Source organism: Micropterus dolomieu, linkage group LG11 (assembly GCF_021292245.1).
Source record: "Micropterus dolomieu isolate WLL.071019.BEF.003 ecotype Adirondacks linkage group LG11, ASM2129224v1, whole genome shotgun sequence".
NCBI lineage: Eukaryota > Metazoa > Chordata > Actinopteri > Centrarchiformes > Centrarchidae > Micropterus > Micropterus dolomieu.
This window is the reverse complement of record NC_060160.1, coordinates 26,265,745-26,279,969: the sequence shown is the minus strand read 5'-3', so window position 1 is coordinate 26,279,969 and position 14,225 is coordinate 26,265,745. Positions and strand designations below refer to the sequence as shown.

At 38.9% G+C, this 14,225-nt stretch overlaps 1 long non-coding RNA gene and 1 other non-coding gene across 2 annotated transcripts in view; one reads left to right on the top strand and one right to left on the bottom strand.

Annotated features, from left to right (window-relative positions):
* Positions 1-9,147: 9,147 nt before the first annotated feature.
* Positions 9,148-14,225, bottom strand: part of LOC123978576 — a 7,044-nt gene continuing 1,966 nt past the window's right edge. Inside the window, exons 3-4 of the long non-coding RNA XR_006827007.1 lie at positions 10,477-10,653; positions 9,148-9,627 (exon numbers count right to left, since the gene is read on the bottom strand). This is a non-coding gene — a long non-coding RNA (uncharacterized LOC123978576). The remainder of the gene's footprint in view (positions 9,628-10,476; positions 10,654-14,225) is intronic.
* Positions 11,526-11,607, top strand: trnas-gcu. The gene has a single exon. It is a non-coding gene; the product is annotated as a tRNA-Ser (tRNA).

Genomic DNA, 14,225 nt, shown 5'->3' with positions numbered 1-14,225 from the left:
CTGCCATCTGTCGGAGGGTGTTATATAAATGCTCAAGGAGGAAACTAGTTTTGCAACAATAGTGTGTAATTTGATATTGTTTGTCACTGGAACCAGCACAGAATGACTAGAATGACTAGTGGGATGTAGATTCTACTGTGATATATACTGTAGTGATACTGATATTTGATAGTAGTGTGGCCTGAGAGGTGTGCAGAACAACAACTGAAAACAGGGTATGTTTGGTGGAATATCTTATCAGTAGCAGTGGTGGCTGGTGGGAACCGTTTCCAGTAGAAAATAGTAAAATAATCTTAAGAAGCGAACAGAGCCAGTGGAGAACGGCATGGTTTGGCTGCCAGCAGACATCTAGAGAGAGTGCAACCATTGGCATCATTCCTACAGATCATGGTTCTTACTTGTGTACTCCAGTGAATTAGTTTGGGATTTTTAAAAAGAATGGTAAAAATTGCTGCAGAGACGGAGACACCCTTACTTTTATTCCCTAAATGGGTCAAGCTCCAAAGATGCCATTCTACACTTCCCAACTTGATGGCCTCTAGACCTTCCTTTGCCTGGTTAAATGTCATTGTCTTTCAAACTGACATCCCCAATTTGTAATTCAGGCTTCCTGTTCTAAATTTGCTGTCTGTGAGCACTGAAAACGAAAAGGCTTTGTTTCGGTCACACTTGACAAAGCTCCCTCCTGAGCCACAGAAAACACTATGCAACTGTGTTCAGGCTCCTCATAATGAGTAAACTGACCTTTATGAAGAAAATTGGTTTAGTTGCCCTTCAAGTAAAGTTCGTTTGTATAGCCCAATTTACATTCATATGTGTACACATACTATGACAAAATATGAATACAAAATATGATCCACTGAAATCAACAAGTTCTCAAACACAAAATACATCACTTTTTTTTTACGTCACCGTGTGCCTAAATGACCCATATGAGAATTCTCTGATCAGGTCTGCAAGATGGCTATTTGCCTTCTAAAACAACCAATATAACTGTTGTATTTACTGGAGAATTTTCTAATACACAACTTAAACTACTTGGTTAACTTGAGCTTGAAAGTTCATTCTTGACGTCGGAAACAACAATTTCACAAAAAAAAAACTTGTCAACACAAGGTTCAACTTACTCGTTGCTTCTCAAAGCTTTTAAGTACATCTGGTGGCCTTCCTCAGTAGATAGAGTTGCTCAGTTCTAATGGAGAAGGCTGAAGCTTAAATCTCACGTTTCATATCTGTGTAGCCACAAGGATTCTACTCATTTCTGCAATCTCCTCTTGCATACAAATATCTGTCATCATGTGACTGAAATTCAGTACTTACATTACACGATAAGAACTGAACAATAAGTTGTTAAAGAGGCCATATTATGTTTTTTGGCTTTTCCCCTCTCCTTTATTGAGTTGTATATCTTTTTTGTGCATGTAACAGGTTTGCAAACTGAAAAAGCCCAAAGTCCAGCCCAAAGGGAGTTCCCATCTCCCACAGAAAGCTCTGAAGTGCCTGAAAACAGCTCGTTTGTAGTCCAGCCATGCAGAATTGGGAACGACATAGCACTGTGCTTTTCCTTTTGTTTGTTATCCAGCACCTGCAAAAAAAAGAAAAGAAAAAAAGAAGATTGATATTAATAAAAATGTATGTGTGCCTCTTGATGATCTCCTAAGCTATCTCCATGACAACTGAGCAAACTCGATCTGCTGAGGAAGGTCACGAGATGTGACTGAAAGCTTAGGAAAAGTTGCACCTTGTGTTGATTTGTTTGTGAAACTCAAGGGTGTATATGTGACAGAAGCCAGCGAGGCTGTGCAGTGAGTAAACTTCACACCCTGACACCTTAAGAGAAGCACTGGCGATCGGCGCTAGAGACCATGAGTTTTAAGCCTTGAATATACTCTGGAGCGGACGCGCACACAAACAGCTGCGGACCCCTTCTGTTTATACAACTTTCTACAGTCAGTTTGCAGTCAACTCGTTCCACACACGCGTAAACCTATAGGTTTGGTTTCAGAGGTGGTGATGGTGGGGGGGTCCATGTTCTGTTCAACAAACCAGATTGAACACCACTTGTTTACACCAGGTCTTTATTTACTTGGTCTGGGCAGGTGGGTGGCTGCGCTGTGCTGCCTGAGTATTATTATGTTTCTTTGTTCATACGTAGTCATATTCGTGGTGATTTATGAAAATATCAAACTGTGCCAAATGGAAATGCCACAGCCCCATGTAGTGTCATAAAACCCTAAACTTTATCATCCCACTGACAATATGTTGATGGCTTTCTGTAAGTGCAGTGATTGTTAACACAATGACCACAATTAAACTTGAGTAAAACTATAGCCTTATGTCTTAATTCATTTAGTGATTGTCATATACACAGTATCAATGTTAACAGGAGTGCAAAACATGTAGCTACAGTGTCTCTCTCTGTTAGGTGTCTATCCTTCACATTGTTGTGTATTTGACTGTGTGGGCGTGTGTGTGCGTGTGGGTGGCTGCTGGCTTTTTTGTTGTCTATGCGTGTGTGTAGTGTTCTGTGTGGGTGCTAGTTGTTTGTATGCACTGCATGTGTGAAGAGAGGAGGACGAAAGGAGCTGCTGAATCTCAGCAGAATCTCTCTCTCTCTCACACACACACACACACACACACACACACACACACAAGCCCAAACATGTAAGAATATAAAGTGGAAGGCATCAGGATGCAAGGTTTTAGCTCAGGCTGTACAGTGGAGAGCCATACATACTGTATGTTTATACTCTTGGCTAATTATAATCATCATCATCATTATATTACATCATATTTATTTAGCTGACGCTTCATCAGTATTTACCCACACCAACTTGTGCCACCAAACATTTCCTGAAATGTTTCATGCTGAGATAGGATAAAGAAATGAGCCAATGTGATGTAAATGTACAACATGTTTCTTTACATGCATGTCAGAACTGGAAATAGAGTAGCCTGCCACTGCCAGGAAGGAAAAAATATTTTGATATACTTTCTCATGGATGACCACAAATACTAGATGCTAGCTGGTTTGATGATAGCTGATTACTGGTAACAGAAAAATGTTTCTTAATCATTCCAGAAACTAATGGAAGAAAACATTTTCATCTATTCAGTGTACTTTTAAATTGTGAGTAAAATACTTTTCTTGGCACCCACTTACAATAAAACGCTAACAATAATTATCGCAGTATAATTTATTTCAATAACAATATAACAAATGTTCAATAAATATTCAATAAATGTTATTCACTTGAATCATACACAAATTAGGACTTCATTTTTTATTGAGATGTTTATTTTGTTTAGGAAAAAGGACTGAAAAAAGCTTTTACCTGATATTACTAATGCATATTTGTTGACAAAGATTTTATCATAATTGTTTTGAGTGTTCTGCCTCAGATTTGTGAAGTAAGATGAATGCATTTTGTATTGGCAAAAAGAAATTGTGAAAGAGAAGTAGCCAGGTTGAATTTGACTGAAATAACATGGAGGTAAATGATTCTTTATATTTTGGATGTGACCGACACGTTTGCTCGTAAGCATTACCAGCTTTTCTTTTCTTTCCTGACAAAAGTGTGTCCATTTTGTGCTTTACATGTCGGATACATGCTAACCTGAATGCCTTGCTAGCATCAGTGTTTTCTTGTTCCCACATTAATCAGATTCATTTTCACAGGAAGAAAAGCACACGTGGAACTAATTGCATTAATCATTGCTCCATTCCAACAATCAGTGTCAGGTAATGCATCCCAATAACATTATTAGTCACACCTACGGCTGACAGGTCAAATTGTCATAAAAGTTTTATTCAGCTTTTGTTGTGCTCGTTTTTCCTTCTGGTCATGTGTGTAAATATTAATAAAATGAATTATGGCTTTATTCCATTTAGCTGCTTTAGGGTCAGGCTCTTGGCCAGTTATTGTTCATGCTTGCTCACTGGCATGGCATCCTAGGACACGTAAATAGAACAGAGCCATTGTTAACGCTTGTGTTTTTCCTTCTATGACAAGTCCAAATGTCTGCTGTGAAAAAGATCCATTCGCACAGGGAAACTGTGAGTGCACACAACTATGGCAAGTAAAAGTAGGTCAAAGTTGAACCAGGAAGTGGGTCTGTAAACTGTGATGGCTGTTTACTATGGACAGTTTGGTAAATCATCTACCGTTGGCCATCATATCCTCCTCCACATAATTCAGTCTAAGGATTTGCTTAAAACCTGTCTGCTCGTGTTTCTTGCCCCAACTTGAAATATTAAAGCTAAAACATACCTTCAGATTGTAAGCAAGCACAGCATGCAGGAAATCGACTGGCAGCTGGCAGGGGAGCGCAAGAGATGAAGTTGTCACAAAATAAATAGGCTCTTTGGTACATGTGGGATGAATGAAATCCAGGACTATTAGCATATCGACATCCTTTACATTTCATTCCTCAATTACTGCATGACAGAAGCAGCAACAAAAGCTGAAAATAGGAGGGTTTTAATGCCAGTCTGTCTGGGCTGGAGCAGACTGGCTACCTTTGCCATGAAAATTGACAATTTCTTTCCCTGTTTCCTCTGTCAAAGCTGCTGAAGAAAGAGTGAAAGGGAAACAGATATAGGCAGAATGGGACTCAAGCACTGGGATGAAGAGGAAGAGAAGATCGGGAGGTGCAGATTACATAAGACCATCACAAATATCATGGTAAAGACCTGAGAGGGAGAAGAGCTATTTTAAACCTGGGCTGGAGCTCAGAGAAAGAAGCGGTGTGGGCTGATATGTTGGCCATCACAGCAAACTGTGTGTGTGTGTGTGTGTGTGCAAAGTGTGTGTTCCCCTCCCTGCAGAAACCTGGCAGATAGCGGACTGGGTCTTTAAAGACATGTTACATAATGCATACTGGTCTTTAATCACAGTGAAGCACCTTCAAATTTGAGTCCTGGTCATCCAGTCATTCCGAAAAATCCGAACTGGTTAAGGATTTTGCAGAAAATGGACAGTGCTGAACAAATCCAAACTAAACAGTATAGTGGGTGGATGTGACGTTGGTAAAGAAATAATACATGTATTGTTGGAAGAAGCAGATGATAAAAATACCCCTCTGCAGGGACGTGGAGATTGAACCAACTCAAATATAAAGTGGCTGCTTTATTTTCAAGAAAGCGTACGTGAAAATAGCATTGTGGTTACCAGCTTGCATTGCTTCACTATGGACACAGTGGAGATGTGATGTGGGTTTGGCCACCCTAAATCTGCCCCTGCCCCTAAATTCTTAATTTGAAAAGACATGTTTTTATTTTCTGTTTTTTGATTAACCTCACTCCAGTATTTCAATAAGGACAGACGAGAAGAGACTCATAGAATAATAAAATGACTGTAATGATTGTATTATAGTGCACAATAGGAAGGTTGAAGAAAGTGAACAGTGTTTGACGATTAGACCCCATCATGACATCATATTTTAATATTTTAATGGGGTAGTGATGCCGTGAGCTGTACAGAAATACCTCCACACCCATGTCTAGACACCGGTGGTGGTGGTGGTGGTGGTGGTGGTGATGGATGAGATGAGGAGCAAGACTTGGGTGAAGGGTTCAATGGAAGGACCAACTGGGAAGACTGGTTGTGATGAAGACCGGGGTGGTTGCATCGATCTGATGCAGAAATGACAGCTGACAGCAGCAGAGAAAGGAACCGTTTTTAAGCTTTGACAGCAACGGGATGATTGGCGCACAGAGGTTGTGGCAAAATCTGATTGGTTTAACTGAAAGAGTGAATGCCCCCAGTCAGCAGTAGGCAGCTAGAGCAGACACAGACAGAGAGAGGGAGAGTAAATAATAGAGTAACCATGATAGTAGGTCTTCCTGATTGAACTTACGCCAAGCTTCATGTGTGACCTTTTCTGTTTGTAAAATTTAAAGCTGCCTTATTATGTTTCTTTTGGACCACTTGGGAGCAACAAGTTGTTAACACAATAATGACATATTATCGCCTTTTAAAGTTGTATATGTTGACCACGTTAGGAAACGGTTGCTTATTTACTCATACTGCAGACACAGAACACTGGCATTACTGTACAAGCTGTGTTTGTGGCATTTCAGTCCGATTTTCACTCTCCTGTTTGTCCCCACCAAACTCCTAAGGGAAATAACTGAGACCCCATTTAAACTTAGCCATTTCATGCGTCTTGGGCAAATCAGATGGTCATGTGTAAATTGCAACCAAGAAGCATTTACACAGTGTTAGTTTATGTATGGTTGATATCTACCTGGCTAAACTGTTATTGTTGTAACTAAATGCTCCCACAATGTTATTTTCTCTCAGGTGTAATACCAACACCCTCTGAAATGGAAGAAGCATACCCTGATTTGCATAGAGGCTGAGAAAACCAAGATAAATCCCAATAAGCTGCATGATGGGAGTAGCAGAGACATAAATGTGGCTAAGTATAAATGAAAGGGTATTAAATCCTATCAGGATTTATGAGACGTGAAAGAACAAGTGAATGTGGGGCCTGACTTACAGCAGCTAAATGTTCGACTATCACAATCCACACTGCAGAAACCAAAAGAGGCTAAACACCTTAGAGCTGAGGGGAACTGCGGAGTTGGTTGATAAATCTCTGTGGGTTTGTCACTGCAGGCGACCCCTTTCACATTACATTGTTAATAAATACATATTGATTTGTGCCTCAAAAGGAAATATTGACTGTAATAATAATGTGTATTGTTCCCCAATAAAATTAACCTTTTATTTCAGGAACTGAGTACTGCATCACTCTCACTGCTTGCATACCAATTTTTTGATGTTGAAATCATGATTCAGTTGCTGCACATTGCCTGGTAGAATATATTAATGGTATAATTGTCTAGTTGAATTAAGTACAGCACAGGCACGCAGGTCTAAAATAAGCATAAAATTAACATCTGTGACTGCACTCTTGGTTATTGCATGGTGTAACTTTACCGTATGCAGTCTGCATTTTGTACTAGAAACCACTAGGGGAAACAATTCACTTGCACCAACAGAAGAAGATCCTCGGGTAAGTTCATCCTTAAATCTTTCAACAGTTCATTGCGGTTAGATCAGAGTACCTAATTTCATAAAATTCATAAAAGTCCAGTCTACCGTCTCCATAAATTCCCCATAACTTAAACTTTTTATTTACCATTATAAACAGGATGTGTGTTGTATGTTAGTCTGGGGGTATCAAACAATGTGTAACAGATTAGGTTATCACTATATCCTCTGCAATAAAACTAAAAACATAAATGTCTCTTGTGTTGTCAATGTCACTATTTAATTATAGTGACTTTTCCTTGTGTGTGCACCCTTACAACTGAATTATAACACATAAAAGTCCCAAAATATTTAAATAATTCTTAACTTTTAACTATTTTAAACAGCTTTCTGCTTGGATTGACAAGGTTACCATGTAACATTGGTGACACACACACACTGCGTACCTAATCCAAGAAGCTAACTAATCTCTGCATACCTAATGTTAGTGATATTAAGCAAGTTCTACGGAAAATTAGTAATTAGTTAGTTACCAATTGGTAACTGAATATAAAAGTAATTAGTTACTAGAGAAAGTAACTTTAGTGTTACTTTTACACACATTGCTATATTATTTTAGTGTGACTTTGGCACAGTGTGGGACAAGAGTACTGTCCAATTGTAATTATCATTGCACCCATTAGCGGGACAACTTTGAGGACGTTATCTCTTAACTTCTCAGTGTGAGAAATGCAATGTGTGGCGTGTGAGCGTGTAAACTGGCTGAAATGCGTGTGTCTAAAGGTGAATGAGAGCTTCAGAGCCCTGGTTTTGCGGAAGCAGAGCAAGTGACTCATTTCACTTCCAAGGGGATTTGGAGACCTTGTAGCTTAAGACTTCACAGGATTTGACAAAGCACAATGTTGTGTGTCATTTAATAGTGGCCCTAAAAGGGCCCGTTTGGCTTAATTAGCTAACTAAACGAAATGAAGGTCTGTTAGCCTAAGATCTCAAATTAGTCCAGGAGTAATAAAACCATGTGGCACGGTTACATCAAGGTGTCAGTTTATTTTCATTAGGCTTATAGGCTCCAACACAAGTTGTGAATGTTTGTAGGCTTTTCATGCGACACACACACAGCAGATAATGAAATGTATATTAGAACATGGTGACATATAAAATAAATAAAAAACAATATATAGCCTAGGCTACATATATACCTACACGTATACACGTTTTAGCAATAAAGCTAGAAAGAAAAAACTGAGGAAAAACAAAAATATAGTGGAGTTTGAAGGAGCTACAGGCTACAGCATCTGCATCCACTGCTGTTGCCATAGCAATATATTATTATATATTCTCTTGATTTCAGTGAATTACCTTCATGTGTGTAAACATATGCTACTCTCAAAACGTTGGCTATACATAAAATACTGCTTTTTAAAATTGGATGGTAACAGTAATGTAACTTCAGAGACAAACGTGTCACTGTATTGAATGCGAAATTCTTTAATGGCACATTAATGTTTAATGTTATCATTATACTGAATCCACTCGGATTTTTCTAATTCCTCACTAATGTTAAAATGCTAACGTTAGTTAGACATATTCATGAAAGTCAGATTTCCGCTGTTAAACATTCCACTTTCTGTCTAGATTTCTTGTATTGGCCTTGCTCTCTTCCCACTGGCTCACAGACCTTTTCCATTAGCTTGCAGACTTCGGGAGTATGACTGAGACCAGCCATACTAACACTGGCTAAAGAAAATCAAAATCACAAGAACATTTTTCAAATGCACATCAATCAGTTGATCAAGTATATACTGTTGTTTCGAGTTTGATTTTGCTGACCTAGCTAACATAAGATAGCTAGAATAGAAAATGTCAACAGCTAGTTAGCTAGCTAACAGTATTGGGCATATTTGTCTTTCTCACTAGAAATGGATGTCAAGGTCAAGTTAAACTTAACCTAATATTCAAATATTATGTACAGTTACAAAAAGTTCCCATCAAATTCCACAGTGAAAACACGCGGCCCATGTGTGAAAATGTATGTTTGTTCATACAGTAAGAAAGTATAAAGAAATAAAAGTAATGGCTTGAAATTTTAATAGATTAAATAAAAGGACTCCAAAAGATATAGCAAAGAAACACTGAGCCATGCATAAAATTACATAGGAAATGAGTATGGGTACTTTTTGACCCATGTTCTGCATTAGAAGGAGTTTGCATAGCTTGTGCATCAAAGGGTTAAGTAGATTCATTATTTCTGTCTATATTTTTCATACAAAGTGCCCTGATTAGTCCACTTTAATGAAAGCCTAATGGTGATTTACAAGTCTAATACAGCAGTGAAAAACCCTTGAATGAAATGGCTTGCTTCTCTGCTCTTCTTCTTTATGCATTTCTAATTTAGGGTGAGAAATGATCATAGGAACACTCACATCATTCATTAGGTGCTTTCTGGCAAATAACCAAATAAATCCCTCTAGCCCTGCAAGTAAAATGGGATTATATTTACTGTGGTGTGCGTTCCATTTTCACAGACGGTTCTGTTTATGAATGTAAACCAGTAAGTGGTGCCAGCTGATATGACACATCCTCATGACGTCTCACCTTCCTGCAGAGGCCGAGGTGTTGGGTTCACCTTCAAATAAAGGACAGCGAGCCACAGAGACAATGAATTTTGAGAACAACAATACACCTGCACCTGATATTCAAGCTTCGTCTGGTTGATTTGAAATGAGTCATATAAATATAGAGAACATCGTTCATTTTCACAGCTTTCAGGCCAGCTCTCGAACCATGCCTGGTTAAACACGCCTCAGGTGAAGCCAGGTGGAGTACAGTCTGTCTCTTAGTAAAGTGTGGTGCCCTCTGGTGGTTTAACTGTCACAGCTCTGTGTTTACATACAACCCTGAACACTGGAAATAGTATATTCTCTCAATATAATCTCCCAAGACAATAGGCTACAGCATTTATGTTTATGTAAAAGTTTGGAAATGCTTAGAATATATCATTTTGATCCTGACCTGCTCCTGCTGACTTATTATGTTGCTTTCCTTTATTGTATTATTTTCCTCATTTAGGTTATCGATCTGCAAGGGGTGGTATTTAGGCTTAATATGTTTAGGCACTATCTGTGACCCTCATCTCCCCTATCAATCATGTTATCATAGACCCTTCATGCCTAGTAAATGCCTGTATATTTGGGTATTATATATTATCATCTGCAGCAGATTCTCATGTTGCTAAAGTTATTTCGAGAAGTGAATATGTTAAAGAGTTAACATCTCGTTATCCTCGATCGTCTTGACACAGACAACCGAGGATAACGAGATGTTAAATGTTATCAGGCATTTGGGGCTTTTGAGTGTTAGTTATTCCTTGTTCCGTCGTGCCTATTCGGTGGTTGTTTGTTTTTTATTCATGTTATTTAGCTTTACACAGTGTATGAATCAGTAAGTGTTAACATGCTTCTATAAATGGGCTTACTGTCATCCTTTTGGGAAGCAAAGTTGTCTGAGTCAGTATGCCTTTTGTATGAGGGTTTGTCAGGTGGTCTGCGTGGTGTCACAGAACACAGGAGGCAGGTATTTCTTTCTCATATTTTTTTGCAGGATCTCTGCTGTAAAGGTTAGAGGAAGATGCATCATCGCCGGTAGATGTGGTCTATAGGAAGCAGAATGAAAAGAACTTTACCATTAAATCTTAACACTAACAAGGCCACTAACACAATACAGGTAATCATTATAATACAATAATAATAATATTATTACAACTGATTATAATCAGCGGGAAGGATAATTCCTGTACACCAAGAGTAAGCATATAATAACATCAGTGGTCAATAAGCACAACAGGAATAATCACAAAGGTCATGGTGCCCTCTTGTGGCAGCATACGTAATAACATGCACTCCACCTTTCATCAATTAGCGATGCATTTGAACTACCAAACAAAACTTGACACAACATATCCTATCCTGTATCACTACAAGGAAAAACGCACACCAACCTCGAGTGGAACAGCAGAACCACCCAGCCAAATCCATCAGAAAAAATATGCACACAGCAATATTTGGTATATCTTGGCTCAACTGCTGAGTGTCTATGGGATCAAATAACACAATCTTCCAGGTATTGAGAGAAACTAAAAAAAAGTAAGTAAGAAAAAACCCTGCTCTGGGGCACACAAATTCACATGTTGGTAAATCTGTGTAATGCCGTCAGAATTTGTGCTTAAATACGAATAAAATCCTATTTTAAAAGAATCAAGCAGGGTCTCCAGTTTAAGAATGAGAAAGACCGTCATATTGTAGGCTACAGTTACATACTGATATGAAATCTGCAAGGCTGCCACGTAGGCTACAGTTTCTGGTTTGATATATAGACTGTTACAAACAGTACACAGCTAAATGTGTCCTCCCATGCGAGTGACAAATAAAAAAGCAGTCCTAATAACGCCGTGGACCGCAGAGAAACACACACACGCTATCATTGTGTTTCGTCACAATTTAGCGCTGTATGGCGTTTGAACTTGTGGACGAGGTGGCCGAGTGGTTAAGGCGATGGACTGCTAATCCATTGTGCTCTGCACGCGTGGGTTCGAATCCCATCCTCGTCGAACGGTTTCTATTTTCACGCCGAGGCCACCGACCAGTCATCTGCAAGACTTAACCCTGCACACAACTAATTTAAGTGGGACTTTTCACCGGAGTAGTGAGTCTACTCTACCCTTATCACTACAGACACAACAACACTTCCGTTGAGAACGCGCACACCAAAGCATGGAAAATGTGTTCCTTTTTTTTGACAACTTCAACCCCACGTTGCCTATGTTACAGTGTTACAGCGATGGACAGTGATTGTTATTCGACGCGTTTTAAGTCTACTTTACCATGTCAAGCTGTCAAAACAAACGTAATAGCGGTGGCAACCTTCAAAATAAAACTATCAAAGTCTCTTCTACTGTGTCCGAAATCACAGCTCATTTACTACTCCCTAATACCTATATAGGGAGTTGTATGTAGAGGACTATAAAGTGAGCTCACCCGCATTATTAAAACAACACTTTCGGGCACTACGCCGATCATCATTTCTACACCGATAATTACGTCATTGCCGTTGGACAATCAGTTGGTGGACTGTTTTTTTTCTATCAGCGCAATGCATGATGGTATAGGGCTTGGTTAGTGGCCATCAGTTGTACACTACTTTTCAAAATGCATTCTGGGATACACTGAGTGGACTATATAGGGTATAATAATTAACACTATACATTCGGACAGCACTACAAAATAGCGAGCTCAATAGTTCACTATATAGTGAGTAGTGAGTGACTTCAGACACAGAGTCTTTCGATTTCTAAATAAGTCTAAATAATGACTGCAGATACTGTAAACATTAAAACAAATATTGTTTGTATAGTATTAATGCTTGAAAAAAATTAAGTAATAATAAATAAATACAATACTGTATTCCTAATTACTTGTAGTTCTTCACTGTGACACGGAATTGCAGTATTCACTTACACCTTCTTTTCTCCCCACGGATTTTCGACAACTCTGCCTCTAATTGACTAGTAGGCCTACCCTTTGCCACCCTTAGAGTAGCCAGTAGGGGGCAGGACACTTTATACAGTCTATGGACATGACGGAAGGCAGGGCCGAGTTCAGCTCCGACAAAACGTAGCAAAACGTTTTGAGGTTGAACTCGCCCAGGTGTCTGTTAAATGAGAGCCGATTTGGACTCAAACCATGGACGGTAACATCCCGTGGCAACCTGTAAAGTAAAGCTATAAAATTAGATGGCGGTATGTGTTTCTAATATATCCACCCAAAATAAGTGTATTATAAATACAGTTATCATGCAGCCTGGTTGCAGACGTTCTCGCTGCCCACACTAGTGGGGCACTCTACGGTGATATTGAGCCACATTACAAAATTATAGGCATCTCTTTTCTAATTTCCCACTGATTTTATTAAGGTTAACGTTAGCTAGCACTCATCATCCAGGGCAGGGGTTATTATAGAGACAGGCAGCTAACATTACACTGGACAGTTCAATATCACGAACCAGGAAAACAGTAATGTTAATGAGATACATCCAGTCATACTAATTGCTAAAAATAACAGTTTATTATTTTTTGTTATGTTGTTAATTAATAAGATCCTCTTTCTGCGACTGTCCGATGCTGGACAGATGATTTACAGCCTAACTTACCGCTTTCCGTTCGTCATGTTCAATATCAAGAATGGCTTGTAAATGAATAATATTAATTTGAGAATTCAACAAATGACCTGTTAGGACTTTGTTAGGAACTGTTAGGACTTTGTTAGGAACTGTTAGGACTTTGTTAGGAACTGTTAGGAACTGTTATGACCTGTTGGGACTTTGTTAGGAACTGTTAGGATCTGTTAGGACTTTGTTAGGAACTGTTAGGACTTTGTTAGGAACTGTTAGGATCTGTTAGGACTTTGTTAGGATCTGTTAGGACTTTGTTAGGAACTGTTAGGACTTTGTTAGGACTTTGGACCTGTTAGGACTTTGTTAGGAACTGTTATGACCTGTTAGGACTTTGTTAGGAACTGTTAGGATCTGTTAGGACTTTGTTAGGAACTGTTAGGATCTGTTAGGACTTTGTTAGGAACTGTTAGGACTTTGTTAGGAACTGTTAGGACTTTGTTAGGAACTGTTAGGATCTGTTAGGACTTTGTTAGGAACTGTTAGGACTTTGTTAGGAACTGTTAGGACTTTGTTAGGACCTGTTAGGACTTTGTTAGGATCTGTTAGGACTTTGTTAGGAACTTTTAGGACTTTGTTAGGACCTGTTAGGACTTTGTTAGGATCTGTTAGGACTTTGTTAGGAACTGTTAGGACTTTGTTAGGACTTTGGACCTGTTAGGACTTTGTTAGGAACTGTTATGACCTGTTAGGACTTTGTTAGGAACATTTAGGACTTTGTTAGGACTTTGTTAGGAACTGTTATGACCTGTTAGGACTTTGTTAGGAACTGTTAGGACTTTGTTAGGAACTGTTAGGACTTTGTTAGGAACTGTTATGACCTGTTAGGACTTTGTTAGGAACTGTTAGGATCTGTTAGGACTTTGTTAGGAACTGTTAGGATCTGTTAGGACTTTGTTAGGAACTGTTAGGACTTTGTTAGGAACTGTTAGGACTTTGTTAGGAACTGTTAGGACTTTGTTAGGACTTTGGACCTGTTAGGACTTTGTTAGGAACTGT